The sequence below is a fragment of the Adiantum capillus-veneris genome, chromosome 21, assembly GCF_014529385.1.
Source record: "Adiantum capillus-veneris isolate H3 chromosome 21, ASM1452938v2, whole genome shotgun sequence".
NCBI lineage: Eukaryota > Viridiplantae > Streptophyta > Polypodiopsida > Polypodiales > Pteridaceae > Adiantum > Adiantum capillus-veneris.
The window spans coordinates 127,671,033-127,690,759 of record NC_140951.1 but is presented as its reverse complement, the minus strand read 5'-3'; positions in this window follow the sequence as shown (position 1 = coordinate 127,690,759).

Here is a 19,727-nt window from a genome sequence, read left to right as displayed (position 1 = left end):
ATCCACTGCTTATTTTTGATATCTGACCTGACAAGATTGTTACAAACATTGTAGAAAGCAAGTTTTGACCCAAATTGATGAAAAAAACATCATACGCGTATGATGTCTTTGACCTAATTTTGGACATATTTTGATACTTTGCCAACACAGATCCATTGTAATAGCTGTCTAGAGGTTATATTTCAAGTTTCATCCCATTTGGATCACAATTGACCCAAAACAAGTCAAAAACGGAAAATTGCCAAGAAAAGCCTAAATTAGCCATAACTTGCTCAAACAGAGTTCAAACTGAATTTTGTGAGTGGACAGAGCATAAGGGGGCTACTGAGAGTGAGCATAACCAAAATAGTCCAAATCTGTGGAAAAAGACATCATACGCGTATAATGTCTTTTTCAGCATAACTGCAACAAAATTCTCACTTGATGAAACAGAAGTTGTCCAGCTGACAAGATTAAACAATTGACCAAGTATCAATCAGTTTGGATCAATTCTGACCACAAAAACTTGGGAAAACAAATTGCCGAGACGGAAAAGTTAAAGTCCTTTAGGGGAATTGATGAATTTGAGATCGGGCAGGAATCTCCAGAATAACCAACCAAAACAAGGGGAACAAGCAAGTGTCATATTAACCGAGGGAAGTGTGAACCAAAGTTGGGTGCAAACATTAGAGCCGATCTTTGAAGGAAGTGTTTCTGATACTTCTTCGGAGAGATCTTACGAGATTTTCACCGAACACTTGGAACACTTGAACCTAAACAACAGAGAAAATATGGTAGCAGGATCATCAAACCCTTCCGCCACAATGAAGCTATTGTTCATACAATACCAATACGACAATGAGCAAGGTGCCAAGATCTACAAAGATGGAATGGACCGCTATTGTGTAAAGATAGAAGATAGACCTAGTGAGTTCAAGGACTTAGTGCTTGTGAGCTATAGCGGAGATAGATATCTAGATGACGAGGGTACCATGTACTTGGTAGTCCTAAACCCTAACATTGTGGACAAGTGGGGATTGATGGGCACCAAAGCCAAAGTAGATGAAGAACTTGAGGAGAAAGCACCAATAATGAACTTCCCTGATGCGAGGTTAAGAAGAGAGAATGAAACTACAAGGATCAACACTGATAACATCTATGTGGGGCTATACAAATATAATAATGGGGAGCAAGATCTCTATTATAGATGTGAAGAACCCTACACCGGAGAGTTGACAGACCAAAAAAGACTTTATGTCTTTACCTACACAGAGGGATCGGAAGTGAAAATTGTCGCTTACGACAAGTATGGGAGGCAATACTCAACAATGGGCAAGAAAGAATTAGAAGGATATACATACTTTGGGGGACCACTACATCAGTATTATATTACTTCTAGCTCACAAAGACCAGCACCAACAAATGGAGTGCAAAACCCAATGACGACAAGAGGACAAAGAACTCAGGCTGCTGACTCTTTCAGTCAACCTCAGTACTCGAAGCCCGGACCAATGGGATCATTACATTCCAGAGAGTCAATGGATACGAATCGAGGTAGTGCAGTTCCAATCCCCACGTATACCACTCCAGGTCCAAGGTTCGAAGCGGAACCATCACATTTACCTCCTAGTAGTAGACTCAGGGCAGGGGAACCGACAAGGGTAACCCATGAAGTCCATGATGCTAGAGAACGCTTTAGCCGGGACACAGGAGCAATGAGATTGGTAGCAGACCATAGACGTATGAGACCATCTCAAGTAGCCAAGTGTATGCCAAAGAAGTATGATGGTTCAGGAGATCCGTATGCACATGTGTCACTCTTTAAGCAAGTCTTAAGAGCTGAGTAGATAACAGATTTCCATACACAATATGAGGGATTTGGTCTTACTCTAGAAGGTACGGCGTTGACATGGTTTCAACCACTGAACAGAGGGGGATTCCATGACATTGACCATTTGCTAAGAGAGTTTGGTGAGGAATTCTCAAAACGAGGGATTAAGCACAATACGGTCTCACAAATATATGCTTTTAAATAGAGAGAACACGAAAAAGTGAAGGAAGCTTCACTTCGCTTCAAACAATACATTGAGAGATGTCCATTACGTGAACGACCACAAGATGACAGACTATCTGTTCTCTTTATTGAAGGATTGAGAAACGACACTCTCAAAAAGGACTTGCACTTGAAAGCTTGTACAAGTTTCGAGCAAGTAACGAGAGAAGCATTGTACTTAGTGGATAACTGTACTGTTTATGGAGAGGTGTCAGCGGATACAGATTTTGCATCCAGTAGCTCTTCCTCCGTAGCGAGCGAGACTACTACTAAAAGGAATGTTCAAACAACAACCATGCCAAATGTAGAGCAAATGATAGAAGAGGCTCTAAAAAGGATGGCACCATACCAAAAACCATTGCCAAAACCACTGAAATGGTGTGCGATTGAACAAAAATGGACAAACCATCCAACAAAGGAGTGCTATTACAACAAAGGGTATGTAAGGGAGCGTCAGTATGCACCTCCTGCTCAATTAGCACCACCTCAGGTACATCCAGTACCTCGATACCCAACGGGAAATGTACCAGGACCTATGGGGATAGAAAGACCGCAACCGATATTGGGACAACAACCACCTTTACCAGGAGCAAGACCAGTGGGCATTAGATATGCACCAACCTTAGAGAATGAGGAAGAACAAGCCTTAGTGCCTGTTCAAGCCTATTATGAAGAATCTGGTGCACACGTGTCTCCAACTGTGTATTACCCACCAGAAGAACCCAAACAACCAGAACCATGGGGCATGATTGGGACTGTTGGAATACCAACAGTTACAAGTGCTTCTGATGAAGAGAGATACAATTTGGACGCAAGAACATTGATGTTCATAGCTCATGGAGGGTTAACAGGACAAAGACCATCCTATCCACAAAGGACGAATCAAGTGGGACCAAGACCAGCACTAGGACCCTGTTACAAGTGTGGAGGTGACCATCTAATGAATGTTTGTCCACATACGGAAATCATTAGAATTAACGCTTATTGCACTGAGTGTGGGGTTACTCACTTCATTGAGGATTGTTCAAAGAATCCAAACAAAGTGCAAAAGACGACATTGAATATGCTAGAAACTATTCCTACCAGCAGTGGGTCTGAAAATGAAACTCTGATACCAACGCAAGTTGTTACTAGAGCTCAAGCTAAGAAAACCACTAGAGAACCTGAGAATGGAAAGTTAGCAACTGAAGTGGTTAGTCAAGGACCGCGGAGTCAAAGAAACACATGGAAAGCTAGAAAAGCACACATGAAGTTGAGAAAAGAACGTGAAGACGCTATTCTAGCTGAGGAACTAAAGCGAACTAAAGATAGATTAGAAAAACTTGAGAGTCAAAACGGGAAACGAGAGATGAGCACGGAAAGAACTAAACAAAAGAGTATCAAAGAAACAACGAGCTTAAGCTCAGGGGGATCAGTGCTAGTCGACAAAGTACACGAACCATTGGACGCACTGATGAGAGCTTACGAAGCTAGGTTAAAGAACAACCAAAGACAAGAACAGAGGTGGATGACATACCCAAACGCGGAATTGGAAAAGCAGAGACTTGAAATGTGCCAGAGAATGATCGAGACTGCACAAGCCTTATTAGAACCACTAAGAGAAACAATGAATTGTGGAACGGAAAACCCAATTCAGCAAGAGACTATCATTTCACGGGTAGCTGGAAAGACTCACAGTGCACAAAAGTCTGAAGATACACACAAGGATGACCGCATAGTATTGAACACAACCGATCAGGAGATAGAGAGTTTTCATCCAGTCATACAGAGGTCTTACGGAAGAGATGAGGATTACAATGAATTTTGGAAACAGGTGAGAGAGGCAAACTTTGCAAACGAGCTAAGTTGCCAAGCTAATCAGACAAATTGGGAAAAGGACATCAGGAATCCTCCCATAGTGGAATTTGAGGCAGGATCTCAAGTGGACTTGGATCTGCAATCTTACTGGGGAGATGGGGGCTCTGTTAGAACAATGGAGAGCAAACCTCACTCACTGAATACCTTACCTTCATACTTAGGAGAGTATGAAGCAAAATCCGAGATTAGAGCACTTCCCTCACGAAGAATCTCATCAGAAAAAGTCATGGACTCGCAAGGATTGATAGAGATCTTGTCAACACCAGTGACATGCACTATCACTCTAGCTGAGCTTTTGAGGCTAAGACCACATATGTGGACCACTGTAGGAAAATGCTTGGAGAAATTTGGGATAAAAGACCCAACATCGAGACTGCAAGAGGGTATACAAGAGCTGAGCAAACCACAAAAGAACGCTAAGCCTGTACCCTTAAACAAGGTCGGAGAGTATTGCGAAGGTGAAAGGGGAATACAACCTTACCAGTTGAATTCCAAGGAGTGAACACGATGGCAATACTAGACAGCGGAGCTGGGGTAGCCATTGCTACAAAAGAAATCTGGAAAAAATGGGGGAAACCAGCAATAAGGAAGACTAGGTTGAAACTCCAATTAGCAGATGGACACATGGAGAAACCTATGGGGTTATTAGAGAAAGTCGTAGTGACTTCTTGCGGCATTGAATACGAACATACTTTTGCTATTGTCGATTTTGGCAAGGAGAATAACTATGATATCATACTAGGAAGACCATTCATGAGACAGCTGAAAATGGTCCAGGATTGGGGCTACGATCACATATACCTTAGAAATATGGAAACCACTACACGTGTGAACCTAAAAGACCATAGCTACAAAGATGTGAACCGAACACCGGTAGAGGAGTTTGATTCAGCTACTTTGGTGGGATCCGAATTTCCAGCTTGGTTAGGTAAGCCCAAGGAGTTATGGATGTGTGGAGCCTCGAAATGTGTAAGTCTGAGGCGAGAAGAATATGTTTTAGAAAGGGCTATCGAAGACGAAACTTATATAGGAGAACCCTTTTCAGAGGACACGCTTGAACCATTAGAATGGACACACATTCTAGCAACCCTAGATATTTGTGCAATTCCGGATGGTCCCACAACGAAATTTTGCGACAAGGACGGGTACGACGTGGTTCCGTCCTTCATGCTGAGAACTATACTCGAAAAAGAAACTGAAAAGAACGATACACTGGAAAAGGAAGATGAAGAAGAGGTGTTTCACGACATTCCCGATCATCTAGAGTGGGGAAATGAAGCAGACAAGGAGTCAACGGACAATTCAAGCGGAAATGAAGAAACTATAACGGATGTCCGATTTTATGATTTTCCGAACCAAACTAAACAACGCCAGAAACGCTATAGAGCAAAGAGAAAAACAAAGGGGGTTAGAACCAATCCGATGCCTAGAATAAGAGGAAAAAATCAATTCCTAATGCTAGTAAGGGCGGAAGATTGTGTTAAGGACAAGATTTCTGGAAGAATGAGAGGCAATGAGAAAAAGAGCTTACAAAAAGACAAAAGAAGCTCAAGAAATCAAGTTCAAAGGAATGAAAAGAAAACTGAAACAGAAAAATCAGAAAAGAACAAGCGCAACAGAGAACACACGGAGTCCAAGTTAGAACGTAGAAACAAGTACAGAGAGCTCAAGAAAACTCTGAAAGAAGTTTGGACGACAGAAATTGAGAGTGGATAGGACGAAAACGCCAAAATCAAGGAAAACATGGATGTTCCCTCTCACTACAGGAAATTCACAATAGAGGATAGGAAGGTGGTATTAACCCAACCTATTCGAGAAAGAAGGGAGAACGAATCTTATGATGGACCGGAGGATGAAAAAAAAGTTGATTTAGCAGCTCCAGGTGAACACCTAGACCGGTGTACATAGCCACAGATTTGTCTCCAGGCGAGGAAGAGAGACTTTTGAGTCTTCTCAGAGAGTACAGGGATGTGTTTGCATGGTCTTATAAGGACTTAAAGGGAGTTGACCCATCGATATGCCAACACACAATCCCACTAAAACAAGACGCAAAGCCTAGCAGACAGAGACCATACACATATAATGATACGTTTGCTAAGCGAATCAAAGAAGAGATAGATAAGCTAATGGAAGCTGAATTCATATACGAGATTGAACACACCGATTGGGTATCTCCGATTGTGGTGGTACCCAAGAAGAACGGAAAACTCCGAGTGTGTGTCAACTTAAAGAAAGTGAATGCTGCAACAATCAGGGACAATTATCCCCTGCCGATAACTGATCATGTTCTAGAGCGTGTATCAGGGAAAACAGCATACTCCTTTCTTGATGGTTTTTCAGGATATAACCAGCTAGCCATAGCACCGGAAGATCAACATAAAACAGCTTTTGCAACGGAGTGGGGAATTTATGCTTATCGGGTTATGCCTTTTGGTCTAACCAATGCTCCCGCAACCTTCCAGAGGCTGATGACGCATGCTTTCAAAGAATACTTAAGGTTGTTTCTAGAAATATACATGGATGACTTATGTGTACATTCTCTTCTGAGAGATGAGCATCTAGAACACCTAAGAAAAGTATTTGAGAAATGTAGGACATATCGCATTTGTCTCAATCCTGAGAAATGTGTGTTTATGGTCCGACAGGGCAGAATTCTGGGACATATTGTCTCACAAAACGGAATATCCACGGATTTAGAGAAGATAAAAGTTATAGTGGATATGCCTAGACCAACCAATGCGAAACAAGTACAGAGCTTTATGGGACATTGCGGATATTATAGACGATTCATTTACATGTACGCTATAATAGGCCAACCACTTTACAGGCTAATAGTGAACTTTGAATGGACAGAGGAGTGTGAGGAATCATTCAAGAAATTGAAAGAGGCACTCATTACTGCTCCAGTCTTGAAATCACCAGATTGGGAGAAGATATTCCATGTGCATATAGATGCTTCGGCATATGCAATAGGATGCATTCTGGCTCAGCCAGAAGAAGGAAACATGGATTTTCCTATCTGTTACGCCAGTCGACAGCTCAACAATGCAGAGAAGAATTACACCACAACAGAGCGAGAGGGATTAGGAATGATATATGCTGTGAAGAAATTTCGGCATTATCTTCTAGCCAACAAGTTTGTGTTTTTTACGGATCACCAAGCCTTGCTCTACCTAGTGAATAAACCATGCAATACCGGGAGAATAGTGAGATGGTTCATTATCTTACTGGAATTCGACTTCACGGTAGTAGTAAAGAAAGGAAAAACACATCTTAGAGCTGATCATCTTTCGCGATTGACGAATGGGAAGACCCTATAGGAGTAGATGACGACATGCCAGACGCGTACTTGTTCAACATAGAAATGATACCGAAGTGGTCTCAAAATGTCGTTAGCTTATTAACCTATGGAGGAGAGTTTGATAGAAGAGAATACAACCAGAAACATATTGCTATTCAGCAATCCAAGAATCTTCAATTGGTTGCAGGAAGGTTGTATCAATTGGGAAATGATCATGTTTTACGACTATGCATCAATCCTGAGGAATATAATATATATCTGCGCGAAGCACATGTTCAGGAATGTGCATTTCATTGTTCAAGAAGGAACACATATAGGAATTTGTTACAATTGGGAGTCTATTGGCCAGGAATGAAAGAAAGCGTACATGAATATGTCACTGTATGTATTGTATGTTCATCAAAACCGCCAGCAGAGTATTCGACATTATATCAGATAATGATCGCTCCGGAATGGAGTCAGTATATTGTTGAATATCTCACAAATAGAACTTTCCCAGAAGGAACGTCAAAAGCTCGTCAGAAATCTGTAGAGACAGAAGCTAGAGATTACGCTTTAATAGGAGATCAACTCTATAAAGAGGTAAAGACAACCAGCTTAGGATTTGCGCATCAGAGTCTGAGTATGTGATAATCCTGGAGCAAGCTCATGGAGGAGTAGGTGGAGGCCATTTCTCAGGTGATAAGACAACAAAACTTGTCTTAGCCAGGAATATGGTGGCCAACATTACATATGGACGCTGAGGAATACGTTAAACGGTGTGATGACTGTCAGCGGACCAAAGTACCACTTAAAAGAGATGATATGCCGCTTAGACCAATGATGGGGGCAAGAGCTTTTGCAAAATGGGGGATTGATTATGTCGGACCCATTTCACCTCCTGCATATAAAACTCATGCACAATACATCGTTGTGGCTACAGACTATCTAACAAAGTGGGTCGAAGCAAAGGCAACTCAAAAAGCAGATGCCAGGACCACGGCACAATTTCTATATGAATACGTCTTTGTACGATATGGATTGCCAATAGAAATTGTGAGTGATCGAGGCACACATTTTATAAATGAAGTGATAGAGATCCTTCTAGATGAATTCATGGTAATCCATAGGAAATCAGCCCCGTATCATCCACAAGCAAACGGACAAGCTGAAGCAACAAACAAAACCATATGCACGGTCCTTACGAAGATTGTATCTGAGTCGAGAACTGACTGGGACAAAAGTTGCATTCAACATTATGGGCATATAGGGTAGCATATAAAACATCAATAGGAACGACCCCATATAACATGGTTTTTGGGCTAAATGCTATCTTACCAATAGAATTCTTGATTTCAACCTTAAGGGTGGCTAAGGATCTAGAGTGGACAGGACACGAGCTTTCTGATAGAATAGATGACCTGGAAAAGCTAGACGAGCTTCGCCTAAAAGCAGTAGCTTCTATCTACGCTCAAAAAAGGCGACAAAAGGAATTTTTTGATAAGCATGTGCGGACTAAAGAGTTTAAGGTTGGGGACTATGTCCTAGTTTACACTCTGAAACAGCATGCTAAGAAGCTTAAAAAGTGAGGGATGGGACCTCTGGTGATTAAAGATCTATCACCAAGTGGAGCCGTCAAGCTTGCTACATTAGACGGAGAAGAAATGCCCAATTGGATTAGTGGATGCAGAGTGAAAAAGTATCTTTTGCCGCTAACCCAAGACATGCTTCTCAAAATACATCAAGAAAAGCTGCGTGTCCAGAAAAAGAAAAAGATTGTGGAGGAAGCGCAAGCCGAGGCAAAGGAAAGAATGGAGAAAAGAAGACTACTACGTCAGAAACAGCGCAATGAAGGAGCAATACGAATAAACGCAGTCAGTATAACAGAAATGGATAATGACAAAGAAGAACCCATCATTGAATGCAAAGTAAGAACCAACCAAATCAAAGCCAGAGCACTATTGGATTCAGGAGCTCAAACTAACCTACTTTCACTCAGTTTGTACAGACAATTGACAAATGACACTAAATTACAAACTGCCAAGCAAGAGTTAAAGAGTTACTCTGAGAATTCAATCAAAACTGTCGGATGCACAGTTTTACATATACAGATTACCCAGTATGTGTATCCTCATATGTTTTACGTGGTTGAAGACCAAGCTACACAACATCCATTATTGCTAGGACAACCATGGCAGAAGCAATACAATGCAATGATTGACTGGAGTTCTAAATCAGTCCTTATCAAATACGAAGGTGAAAGTCAATCAGTTAAGTTCACCAAAGGAGCAGAGCCAACTCCAAAGGAAGAATCCAAGAACAAAGGTAAACAACAACCAGAGAAAAAGAAGAAGCAATGGCAACCAAAAGTTTCTATACAACTAGATTTCTCTTCGACGAGGAACTCTCAACATTGGATAAGGAAGACAAGCAATAATATAACAGCTCAACCTTGGAAAAAAACGGAGTCAAAGTTGGTATGGAGACCAAAAAAGGTTGTGCCAGAGAACACAAAGGTGGAAAACAGAGTCTTCAATACCAGACAACAGAGTGATTCCAGACAATCAAGGACAGTGAAACAGATCTGGATTCCAAAGAAGTTCATGACGGCACAAAGCTATAGCAAAAAAATTTGGATCCCAAGGATTTGTAAACAGGAAGTCCCTTCAGTACAATCCACGGAAACTCCTAGGTATTTCAAAGCGAGGAAATCAACACAAAGAACAAAGCAGGTTTGGGTCGCAAAGAGTTTGTGGCAAGCACAAGCGAAGCGGAAGCAGATTTGGATTGTGAAAAAGAACAACAAGGTAAAGAAGAATCCATCTACTGATTCTACTACCGAAGTGCCAAAACCAACCCAAAACCCGACCACCAATCCTTCAATCAAACAAAGAGCAGCTTTATTGGAAAGACTGTTGTATCATCGCTCTACAATTGCATTGGGAACTTATGACCAAAACAAGTACAATGCTTCGTCCACAGACACTTCATAGTCGTCCAGGAGGAGTCAGACTAGGAAGGGGGGAGGTATACAGGTATACAGGAGCTACAAAGCAGACGACAAAAACAAAGAAAAACAAAAATTATATTACAAGGACAGTGCCTTACATGATTTCGTAATTTTTATGTTTGATTGCGGATATTGATAATATTTATGCCCTTATATACCTTGTTTTGCAACAAGAAGAGATCAAATGATGAATTTGGGTCTCTAGACGTGTAAATATCACTAAATAAGAGTGTTTTTGGAGCTAAAAAGTGGAAAAAAGTGGTAATCCAAGTCCAAAAATCACAAATAAGTGTATATTCATATACACAGGGTTACCAACTATTTATTGTGAATGTTTGGAATTTTTTGGCTTCAATTTTCTATTTTCCTTTATTTTTTATGATTTTCTTAATAAAAGTAAAAGAAAAATAAAAAAAGCAGGTGAAATGAGATTGGAAAAAAGAAAAGAATAGACGGTGATGGTCCTAATGACAAGGGCAACCCATGGTAAAAATTGGGTACAATTCTGGAAAAGTTGCGGAAAGCCCGAAATGACAGAATTTTGGCAAAGTGGACAGATTTCTCAGAAACAGGTCAAACGGAGTCCAAATTGAGAAATTTCAAATCCTAAAGTGCATTTCACGATGAGATAGGAGCACATGTCAAATTTGGTAACAAGTGATCCGGGAAGTCCGAAGTTAAGTATTTTTCACATCACTTTCATGCTCATTTCCACTATTACCTTCTTGGAGAGAGCAAAGAGCACACAGGAGCATCTAACCTTCTACAGCCTTCTACGACTGCTACGAGAGCTCAGAGGACACCAGACATGAGAGGTAGACTCGTTGCCATAAGCTTTTGATGCTTATCATTAACTTTTGTTGCAAAAACTGACCAAAACCAAGAAACAAGAGCAGACGGGGAATGCGGTAGAATGCTAGGTAGTGGCACAACCGCCTAACCAAACCTTGCAAGAACTTATAGGTGGGTTATCCTAGTATAGAAGATGGGTTTCTAACACTCAAAGCTCGAGAAAGAACGACTGGAAAAACCCTAGGTCAACAGAGCCTGCAAGAGGCAAACAGGAAAAAGTTGTCGAAATGACACAAAACTTCTTAGGAAGCTTAACAACATCAAGGGCAATGCAAACATGGAGTATCTCCAGGTTTGGACCACCAAAAGTGGATCAAAACAACCGATTTGACGACAGACACACAAAGGGTCATTTTGGCATAACGGCTGAAATTGACGACCAAATGAAATGAAACTTCACAAGCAGCTTCAAATATACATGGATGACTTATGTTTGCAAGCAAAACCCAAAAGAAAGCTGATTCACTTACCGATGGTGAAAAAGACGCTTTCGGGCAACCAAAATGAGAAAGATGGAGAACGGGGAGCCAAAGTCAAGTTCAACCAAATAGATGGCTTCACAACATATCCAATGAGCTGGAAATGCAACTCTCGAGAAGAAAAGTTGAAGAAATTCAACTCCAAGGCAAAAAGACGACTTCGGAGACTGAAATGCCTATAAGGGGGCTTTTTAGCTAAACTGATGACTTTTTAAGTTGAAAACTAGTTAGCAGGGCTTAGGGCACTAGCACAAAGCATTCTTTGCACAAAAAGACCAACATTTCAAGAAAAGACATCATATGCGTATGATGTCTCACAGCATGAATTTCACATCCATTTCAACATTTGAGTGCATAGCCTCATTCCACATGTTAATCACATCCTATGAACCAAGTATCATGAGAAGTGGAGTTAGAAAACCCAAGGAAAACCAAAAAGACGCAAAGTAGGCCATAAAATTGATTTTTGGTCCTAAATTTGTCAAAATAACTCCAAACTCATTGAAACTTTGTAGGATTGTTGATTAACACATCTACAAGCTATCTGGAACCAAAAAACACCATTTTGACACAAAAGACATCATACGCGTATTATGTCTATTTGCACTTACAGAGCCAAAACTGCTCATTTGTCATCATACATCCATTATATATATCTAATACATGCTACATATGAAATTTGAAACCATTTGGTCAAGAGGATCACCCCATTAGCCCAATTGAGGGAAAATCCTTCACCTAAAGCCTATTTTTGGCCCAAATCCAACATACTCAAGTCCAAACCAAGATTTGAGTAGAAAAAGCCCTTCACTAGTACATGGGGAGTCCACAGAACCAATCCCATGCAAAATTGATGAAAAAGACATCATACGCGTATGATGTCTCCAGAGCCATTTTTAGCCCAAAATCTATCCAAACTTCATAAATCCACTGAATAAGCCTATCTAAAGCCAAATCCAAGCTTATAGAGAAATTTGATCCAAAAATACACTAAAAGACATCATACGCGTATGATGTCTCACTATGTGATTTTGGCACCTCAGGGCTTCAACCACCAAACAGAAGTGATCTACATGCCATTTGAAAGTGAACCACCAAGTTTTATCCAATTTGGATCATAAAATCCAAATCCCTTTCAAAATTTTGCCAAGAGCCGGAACTGGACTAAACTGGCCAAAACTTGACCAAATGGGATCCAAACTCAAATCCAAGCATATGATACTCATGTATACACTATCAGCTACAAGCACAACCAATATGAAGTCATTTTGACACAAAAGACATCATACGCGTATGATGTCTCCAGCATGATTTTGAGCCCATTTTGCATATTTTTTCACCTACCTTGCATCCTTAGGCCCTGAATAGCTCATGTTTCAATTTTCAAGTCATTTGAATAGTTAAAAGCTTCATTTCGGCTTTCAGTACTAAAAAGACGCTAACTTCTGAAATCCGAGTTACAGGATCCATGGATTCCGCCAAGTCATCGGCAACGAAGAGAAAAAGACTGACAATCAAAGATGCTCTTGCAGAAGCGGAACCCTTTGACATTCCAGCAGAAACCCTCAAGCCAACCAAAACTTGGGTGGAGGAAGCAGTATTGGAGAAAGAGGGAATAAAGATCTACCAGGGGACTTTCAGAGATCCGCAAGGGCAAGCGGTGGATGTACCGATGATCCCACAGGAATTGATAGATTATAGCATGTCAGAAGACATTAGCAGGTACCTGGAAAGGGCAGACTTGCACAGTTTCTTCACCTCGAGACCATCAGATGTGGATACAAGAAGAGTGTATGAGTTGGCAACATCCATTCAGAAGGATGGAAAAGCCACATTGACAGCCATGGATGGAGAGAAAGTAGAAGTACAGATCACTCCACAGCTCATTGCAGACGCATTGAAGTCACAACAAAGGGAGCTCGGTCAGGGAAAGAAGGGAGGCCATAGAGGTCTATGGGCCCAAGAAGTAGAATGCAACCTATGGAGATATGGCGGACCCAAGGGCGGCAACCCTTTGCCGAATGTACAACCAATTTCTTCATGTTTGCAGTAAAAGACCGCAAAAGTATACGACACCACCCCATGCCATTGCAACCACCATCACATGGGCATTAAAGAGAAATATGCCAAAAGAGGTGAATTACGCTCAACACATCCACGAGCAAGTAATTGCCATGCACAACGAGAAGCCAAAGTACATAGGAGGAGCGGAAATTCTGACAAGAATAGCTTATGAAGCTATTGGAGCTAGAGATCAGTGGCCAAAGGTTCCCTCCAGAATGAGTGGCTTAGAGAAGCCGACGAGGAGGAAGAACAGCCCGAAGTATCCAAGAGGGCATCCACAAGAGCACGCCGGAAACTAGAAGTAGTTTCAAAACCTACAGAGGATGTGGACGGGCTGCTTAAGAACAAAGTAAAGAAGAAGGTTGCTCCCAAGCAAACCAAAAGTCAGAAAGCGGCAAGAATGGAAAGACTAGTGGAGCAGTTTAGAGCGGAAAGAGCTCTAAAGGGTGACTTTGAAGAAAAGTGGGTGCCAGACCCCACTAAAGTCGGAACTAGCTCAGCCAGGCCACATATTGATCAATACGATCAATATATTAAAGCTTATGAGGAGTCAGAGGCTATTCTAGAGCAGCAACCTGTCGAGCCATAGACTGAAGAGGAGGTACAACAATTAAAAGCTGAGCTGAAAAAAGACGACAAGGGGAAAAGGAAAGTAGATGAGTCTACTAAGCCTCAAGAGAAAGATGGGCAAGCCGACAAAGGGAAAGCCAAGGAAGCTGAGGACAGATATCCCTCTATGACTGATGTACCAAGCCCTAAGAAGACTGAAAAAATTGTGGAGGAGACCACAGTAGAGGTGGACACAGATGATTTGGAAAAGCCAGAGGCCGAGACCAAAGAAAAGAAGATAGATCCAGTTCAGCAAAAGAGAAATGATTATGAGGATCTGGTAGAGATAGGATACACCGAAGAAGAGGCCCTTGAGGCAGTTTATGGGATCACCCTACAAAAACAAGATGAACGGAGAGGAACGGAGGAAAAAACAAAGAGTAAAAAAGAAAGTGAAGAGAAACTGGACGAACTGAAAGTACTAGAAGAGCCAAAGCCAGTGGAGGTGGTGGCGGAAAGAGCTTTAGAGTTGACAGATGATGATGAAAAAGACATGCACATGGTGCATGAACTGCTCAGCAAGATAAAAGAAAGGTCAAAGGCAAAGGAAGTAGAGATTGAGACAGCCAAACAAAGGGAAGCGGAGTTGTAGAGAAAATTAGAGAATGCTATGATTGAATCTGAAAGTCATAAAGCATCACTCTATGATGCGGAAAACGAGAGAGACGGCTTGATACTCCAGCTAGCCGAGGCTTCAAGAGAAGTAACAAGTGCACAGGAAGCAAGGGAGCGGATAGAGGATGAGTTGGAGGCGGCCAAGGATGAGCTCATTGAGCTAAGGGAGAGAGTCGAGCTCCAAGAAAGAACAATCACTAGACTCAGGACTACCCCTAGAGCTAGGAGAGCAGGAACCGAACAAGAGGGAGCTATCATACTAGCTTTGGAAGACCAGGTCCGAAGCTTACAAAGAGAGATGAGATTAGAGCAAGTGCAAAGGTTGCACATTGCAGAGGGATCATTGGCCGCAGAAGAGAGGCTCACGTTAGAAAATCAAACACTACGGACAGAGAATGAGGCCCTCCGAAAATAGCTCCAAGATCTACAAGAGCAACAAAGAAGAGAAACAGAGACACCACAAGAAGAATCAGGTGGAGCAGCCATAGAGCTACCAGAAACTGGAGAGGCAACCACAATTGAAGATCTAGCCCCAGCTCAAGAGGTGGCCTCGACTTCAAGAATCTTTGAAGAAGAAGAACAAAGGCTCCATGACTAAATAGAAAAGTCAGCAGAGGAGAGTGCCAAGGCGGAAATGGAATGGGAGAGGAGACTCCTAATCTCCATTAGACTTCAGGGACTAGACGCAAAAGTGCTCCATGAACAGTGGATGCAACCCAGCCTGCCTTTCCCTTTGATGAAATTTGAAGTGCTAAAGACGAAAAAGAGAATAGAGGAGGAGCAGTATGTCGCTCTTTACGAAGGCGACATCACAAAGGAGGAACAATCAAAGAAGATAGTAGATTCACAACCTAGATGGAGGAAAGGTTGGCTGAACAAATACCCAGCCTACCTCATCTACTTGGTGGAGGCACCAAAGGAGATTCGGGAGGATGCAACCTTCTGCCCGGTGCCAAGAGTCAGAAACTGGAAAGAGCATGGCAGGATTGCAGAAAAGAAGCCAAATTGGCTTAATTATCCCAGGATGCCAGGACCAAAGGCAGGAGAGAGAATAGGTAAAGCCTACATGGTGAAAACCCTAACGGGCACCATCAAGCTCTTTACTGGCTCTCCTGACCTTTCATGTCAGATGCTCAAGAAAATCTGCAGGACTCTCTTAGCTTGCATTGAAGTGTTCGCGCCAGATAAAGCCATGACCTCGAGTCTACTATCGACGGCCGACACAGTGACTTATATGATGTATGATCTTTCATTGCAGCCTTCTCCAAAAGTGTTACACCTCCTATACCAAAGGATTATGTTTTTGCCTAGCTTCCACATGCAAACATTCGAAGAAGCTTTCTACACTGTCTTTTTCACCCACGAAAGCAAAATATTCGGCCCAACCTTGACCATCGGCAACCTACGATACGAATCACATTTGCAGATGCTCAAGACGACAGGACTTTATTGACCAAGCATAAAAGTCATGTCAGGGACGACATGAACGCGAAGGGGGGGAGTGTTGAGCTAGCAGAGGATCACACCCACATTTTTTCTCACACTCATCATTTTGTAACCATTGATTGTAATAAATGTCTTTCTGACATTAATTTTGACTTGAGCCATTCATTAAGTAACGGGACTCAATTGAGTTTCCAGCTTGTAATCCCGAAGTAATTTCACTTACTGATGTAATTAGTTAGAGATGTTCTCACCTCCAATGCTGAGGTATATAAGCCAAAGTTTTTGTAACCTAAAGGAGGCAGATTATTAATCAAAGTGAGTTTTTGGAGCGCCGTGACTGTGTCTGAGAGAGAGAGAGAGAGAGAGTGAGAGTCTTATCTACTTGCTACGCGAGCTACGGAGCCGCCATTGGAGAAGCGACACCGCCATTGTGTTAGCAACGACGAGAGCTACGCACAGATACCAAGAGTGCGTGCTATCGGCTTCTATGTGTGGTAAGTTCCTACGAGCTTCGGTGTGAGTTTTCTTCCAACTCGTGTGTCGGAATGGAGCGTGCAGCATATCTACAGAACCACAACGAGTAGAGATACACATTAGTACCATCGGGGTCAAGTTTCGATCACCTGTATTTTTTGGCCTGTCTTCATACGCGTTTACCGCACGGAGTGGTTATAGGTTGATTTTGCAGTTCAAGTCTTTAAGGTGTTGTTCTTACCTAGTGTATAGACTTCCCCTTGAGTTTGAGATCGATTCAATGATTCTTGATCCTGTTTCGTATAACATTCGTTCGTAGTACGGATTTCAGTCACTTGAGTATTTTAGAACTTAGATTTGATTTCCTTAGTAGTGATTGTCATTAGAAGGTCGAGTAGGTGATTTGACACCCACCTAGTTGTTTCCATGCGCCTGCGGGTCAAGCTACGTCCTCGTCTGATAAATTCTGTTGTTGGTTGAGTTCTCGCTATTTAGCTTCCGCTAGCGGCGTAACCGCCTTAACACTTAGAGGACTCCGTGAAGCCCTCATCTCCAAATGCCGCATCGAATTGCTGGATAAAGGCCAAGACTTTGTCCGTAGCACCAAAGGTACCATCATAGGTAAGGAAAGAGATGCTCTTCCCTCCCTCTTTGAATTTCTTCAACTTGGACGACCTCTTCCATGCGGCATAGGATTTCCTATGGCCTCTTCTTTTTGATGGTTCAAAGGTTGCACCATCACTTTCTTCAGAGGGTGAAGAATTTGAAGAAGGTGGAGAAGAGGGTGACCTCTTTCTCGCCTTTTTCTTGTCTTGATCTTTGTCATCTTCACCATAGCTTTCATAAGAGGAACAGGATGAAGAAGATGGAGAAGAGGGTGTCCTCTTTCTCGCCTTTTTCTTCTCTTGCTTTTTATCATCCCTCTTTGAATTGTGGTGGGGAGAAGAATATGATGGTCTTCTCCGCTTTGGTGGTGATGGAGAGCATTTAGCCCGCCGTCTTCGTGGAGCCATCTCCGCCGAGGTGGCGGGAGACTCGCTTCTTTCTCGTTCCTTCGGTGGAGGCTCTTGAGTTCTCCTTTGGGAAGAAGATACATCATCAAGAAGTAAATTCTTGAGCCCTTCATAAGGATTCTCTTCTTCTTCCCGAATCGGAGAGAGACCTCTTTTGGTAGTCTCACAAGGAAGCTTCCTAGGTGTTCTCTCGTCATGGTGATGAGCTTGGAGAATCCCGTGAGCACGGAGCTGCCGTTGCACTTCACTTTGGAGAGATGGATTGCCCATGGCTTGTTGAAGCCTAGAAACAAGATAGTTAACAAGGATTGAAGCATCATTAGTAGCTTGCTCATGAGCAAAATCAAAGATATCAACATTAATTTCACTCTCTTTACTATTGTCAGCCATTCTAACAACTTTTAGGTGTAAACTTTTTAGGTGTAATTTGGCACTTCAAGCCCTAGTTGCTACTCCTCTTTACCCCTTTAGAAAAAACACTCAAGCTATTGTACCCGCGGCTCGAATACCATTAATTGCAAGGAGTAGAAGAGAGGGTCTTTCAACACCAAAACAGCACCGGCTCCTGTCAAGCTTCTAATAGCTCAATAGTGGTTAAGCCGTAGGCAAGCCCCGTAGGACTCCACTATTAAGACCATAGCTCTCGACGGTGATGCCCCGTTAACTGCACGAAGGCAGGCGCACTGCAAGGCTGAAAAAATCCCTATTCTACTTACTCACAGGCAATTAATAATACCAACCATTTGTAGCTAGCTTGAGGACCTCCCTTCTTGAGCAAGAAAAGAGAAACCTTGAGCTCTGATACCAATGCAACATTTAATGGCCTAATAACTTATGTGTAGCGGAAATTAGCATGAACATAGTGGGCATTTCATTAGAATAGATTCCTAATGAGAATTACAAGAGTGCTTGGGTGGAGAGAGCAACAAAAAGCATAACACCTAGTTAGATAGCATCAACAATACTTTCAAAAGAGAGAGAAATTAAGCTATTGACAACAGTTGAGGACCGGATTTGCATGGAGCCGGTCCCCCCTCCAATAGGCTTTGTATTATGGTTTCTCCCATCAAGAGAGACATTGTACAATACAATTCTTTGTGTTCCTTCAAGACTAGCTAGTGCAATGAAGATGGAAGCTTCATGCACTAAGCAAAACACTTAATCAAACACAACTTGAATTATCCCCGTTCTCAGACCCAAGACCTCACACACCTTCAAAGATGGTGAGAGCTAGCAGGGTATGAGAGTAGATTGAGAGGAAGAAGGAGTATCTTACGAGAAAGATGTACATCTCCTCACATAATCACTCATATTAGCATAGCTTAGCTTAGTAATTAGCTTGGTAGAGAAGATGAGCATGCATTGAAGCTTGGCTCTTGGTTGGATTTGCATCCACATGCCAAGAGAGTGTTGATGTAGGCTTCTATCTCACAAGCTTGGAGTAGGTGATGAGCTCTCCATTAAAGCTTGGGAGGAGATAGAGTATTCTTTCTTCACACATGGTCAAGTGTGAGTATGTGTGTGTCAATGCCAAGCAAAAATCAGCCCCCTCTCTCTCTTGGGCGAGCCCTTCCTCCTAAATTGGTCATTGGACCTCCCCAAGTCAAGCCAATGGGTGTTAAGCAGCGTAAGTGATAGCCTTCTGACATGTGTCCCCCTTTCCCCTTTTGTGAGAGCTTTAGGTAATTAAATAATTAAACTAAACTCTCATTGGACCCCTTTGCCTCCTGGCCAATAGGAATCAGGCAAGCCATTGGGCTCCTGAATGCTCATTGGACCCCTTGGGAGACTTCCCAATAGTCTTCTAGGAGACTTAATTCTCATTGGTTTCTTTTATTAAATGTTTTTAAATCAATTAAACTAGATTTACTCTAGCTTAATTCTCATTGGTCCACTTCAAGGGTCTTCCAATAGGAATTGGGCACACCTTGTGGGCATCTGGCCTACGGAGACATGTGTCCCTAATTCCCTTTGTGTAAAGGGAGCCTGTGTGTGT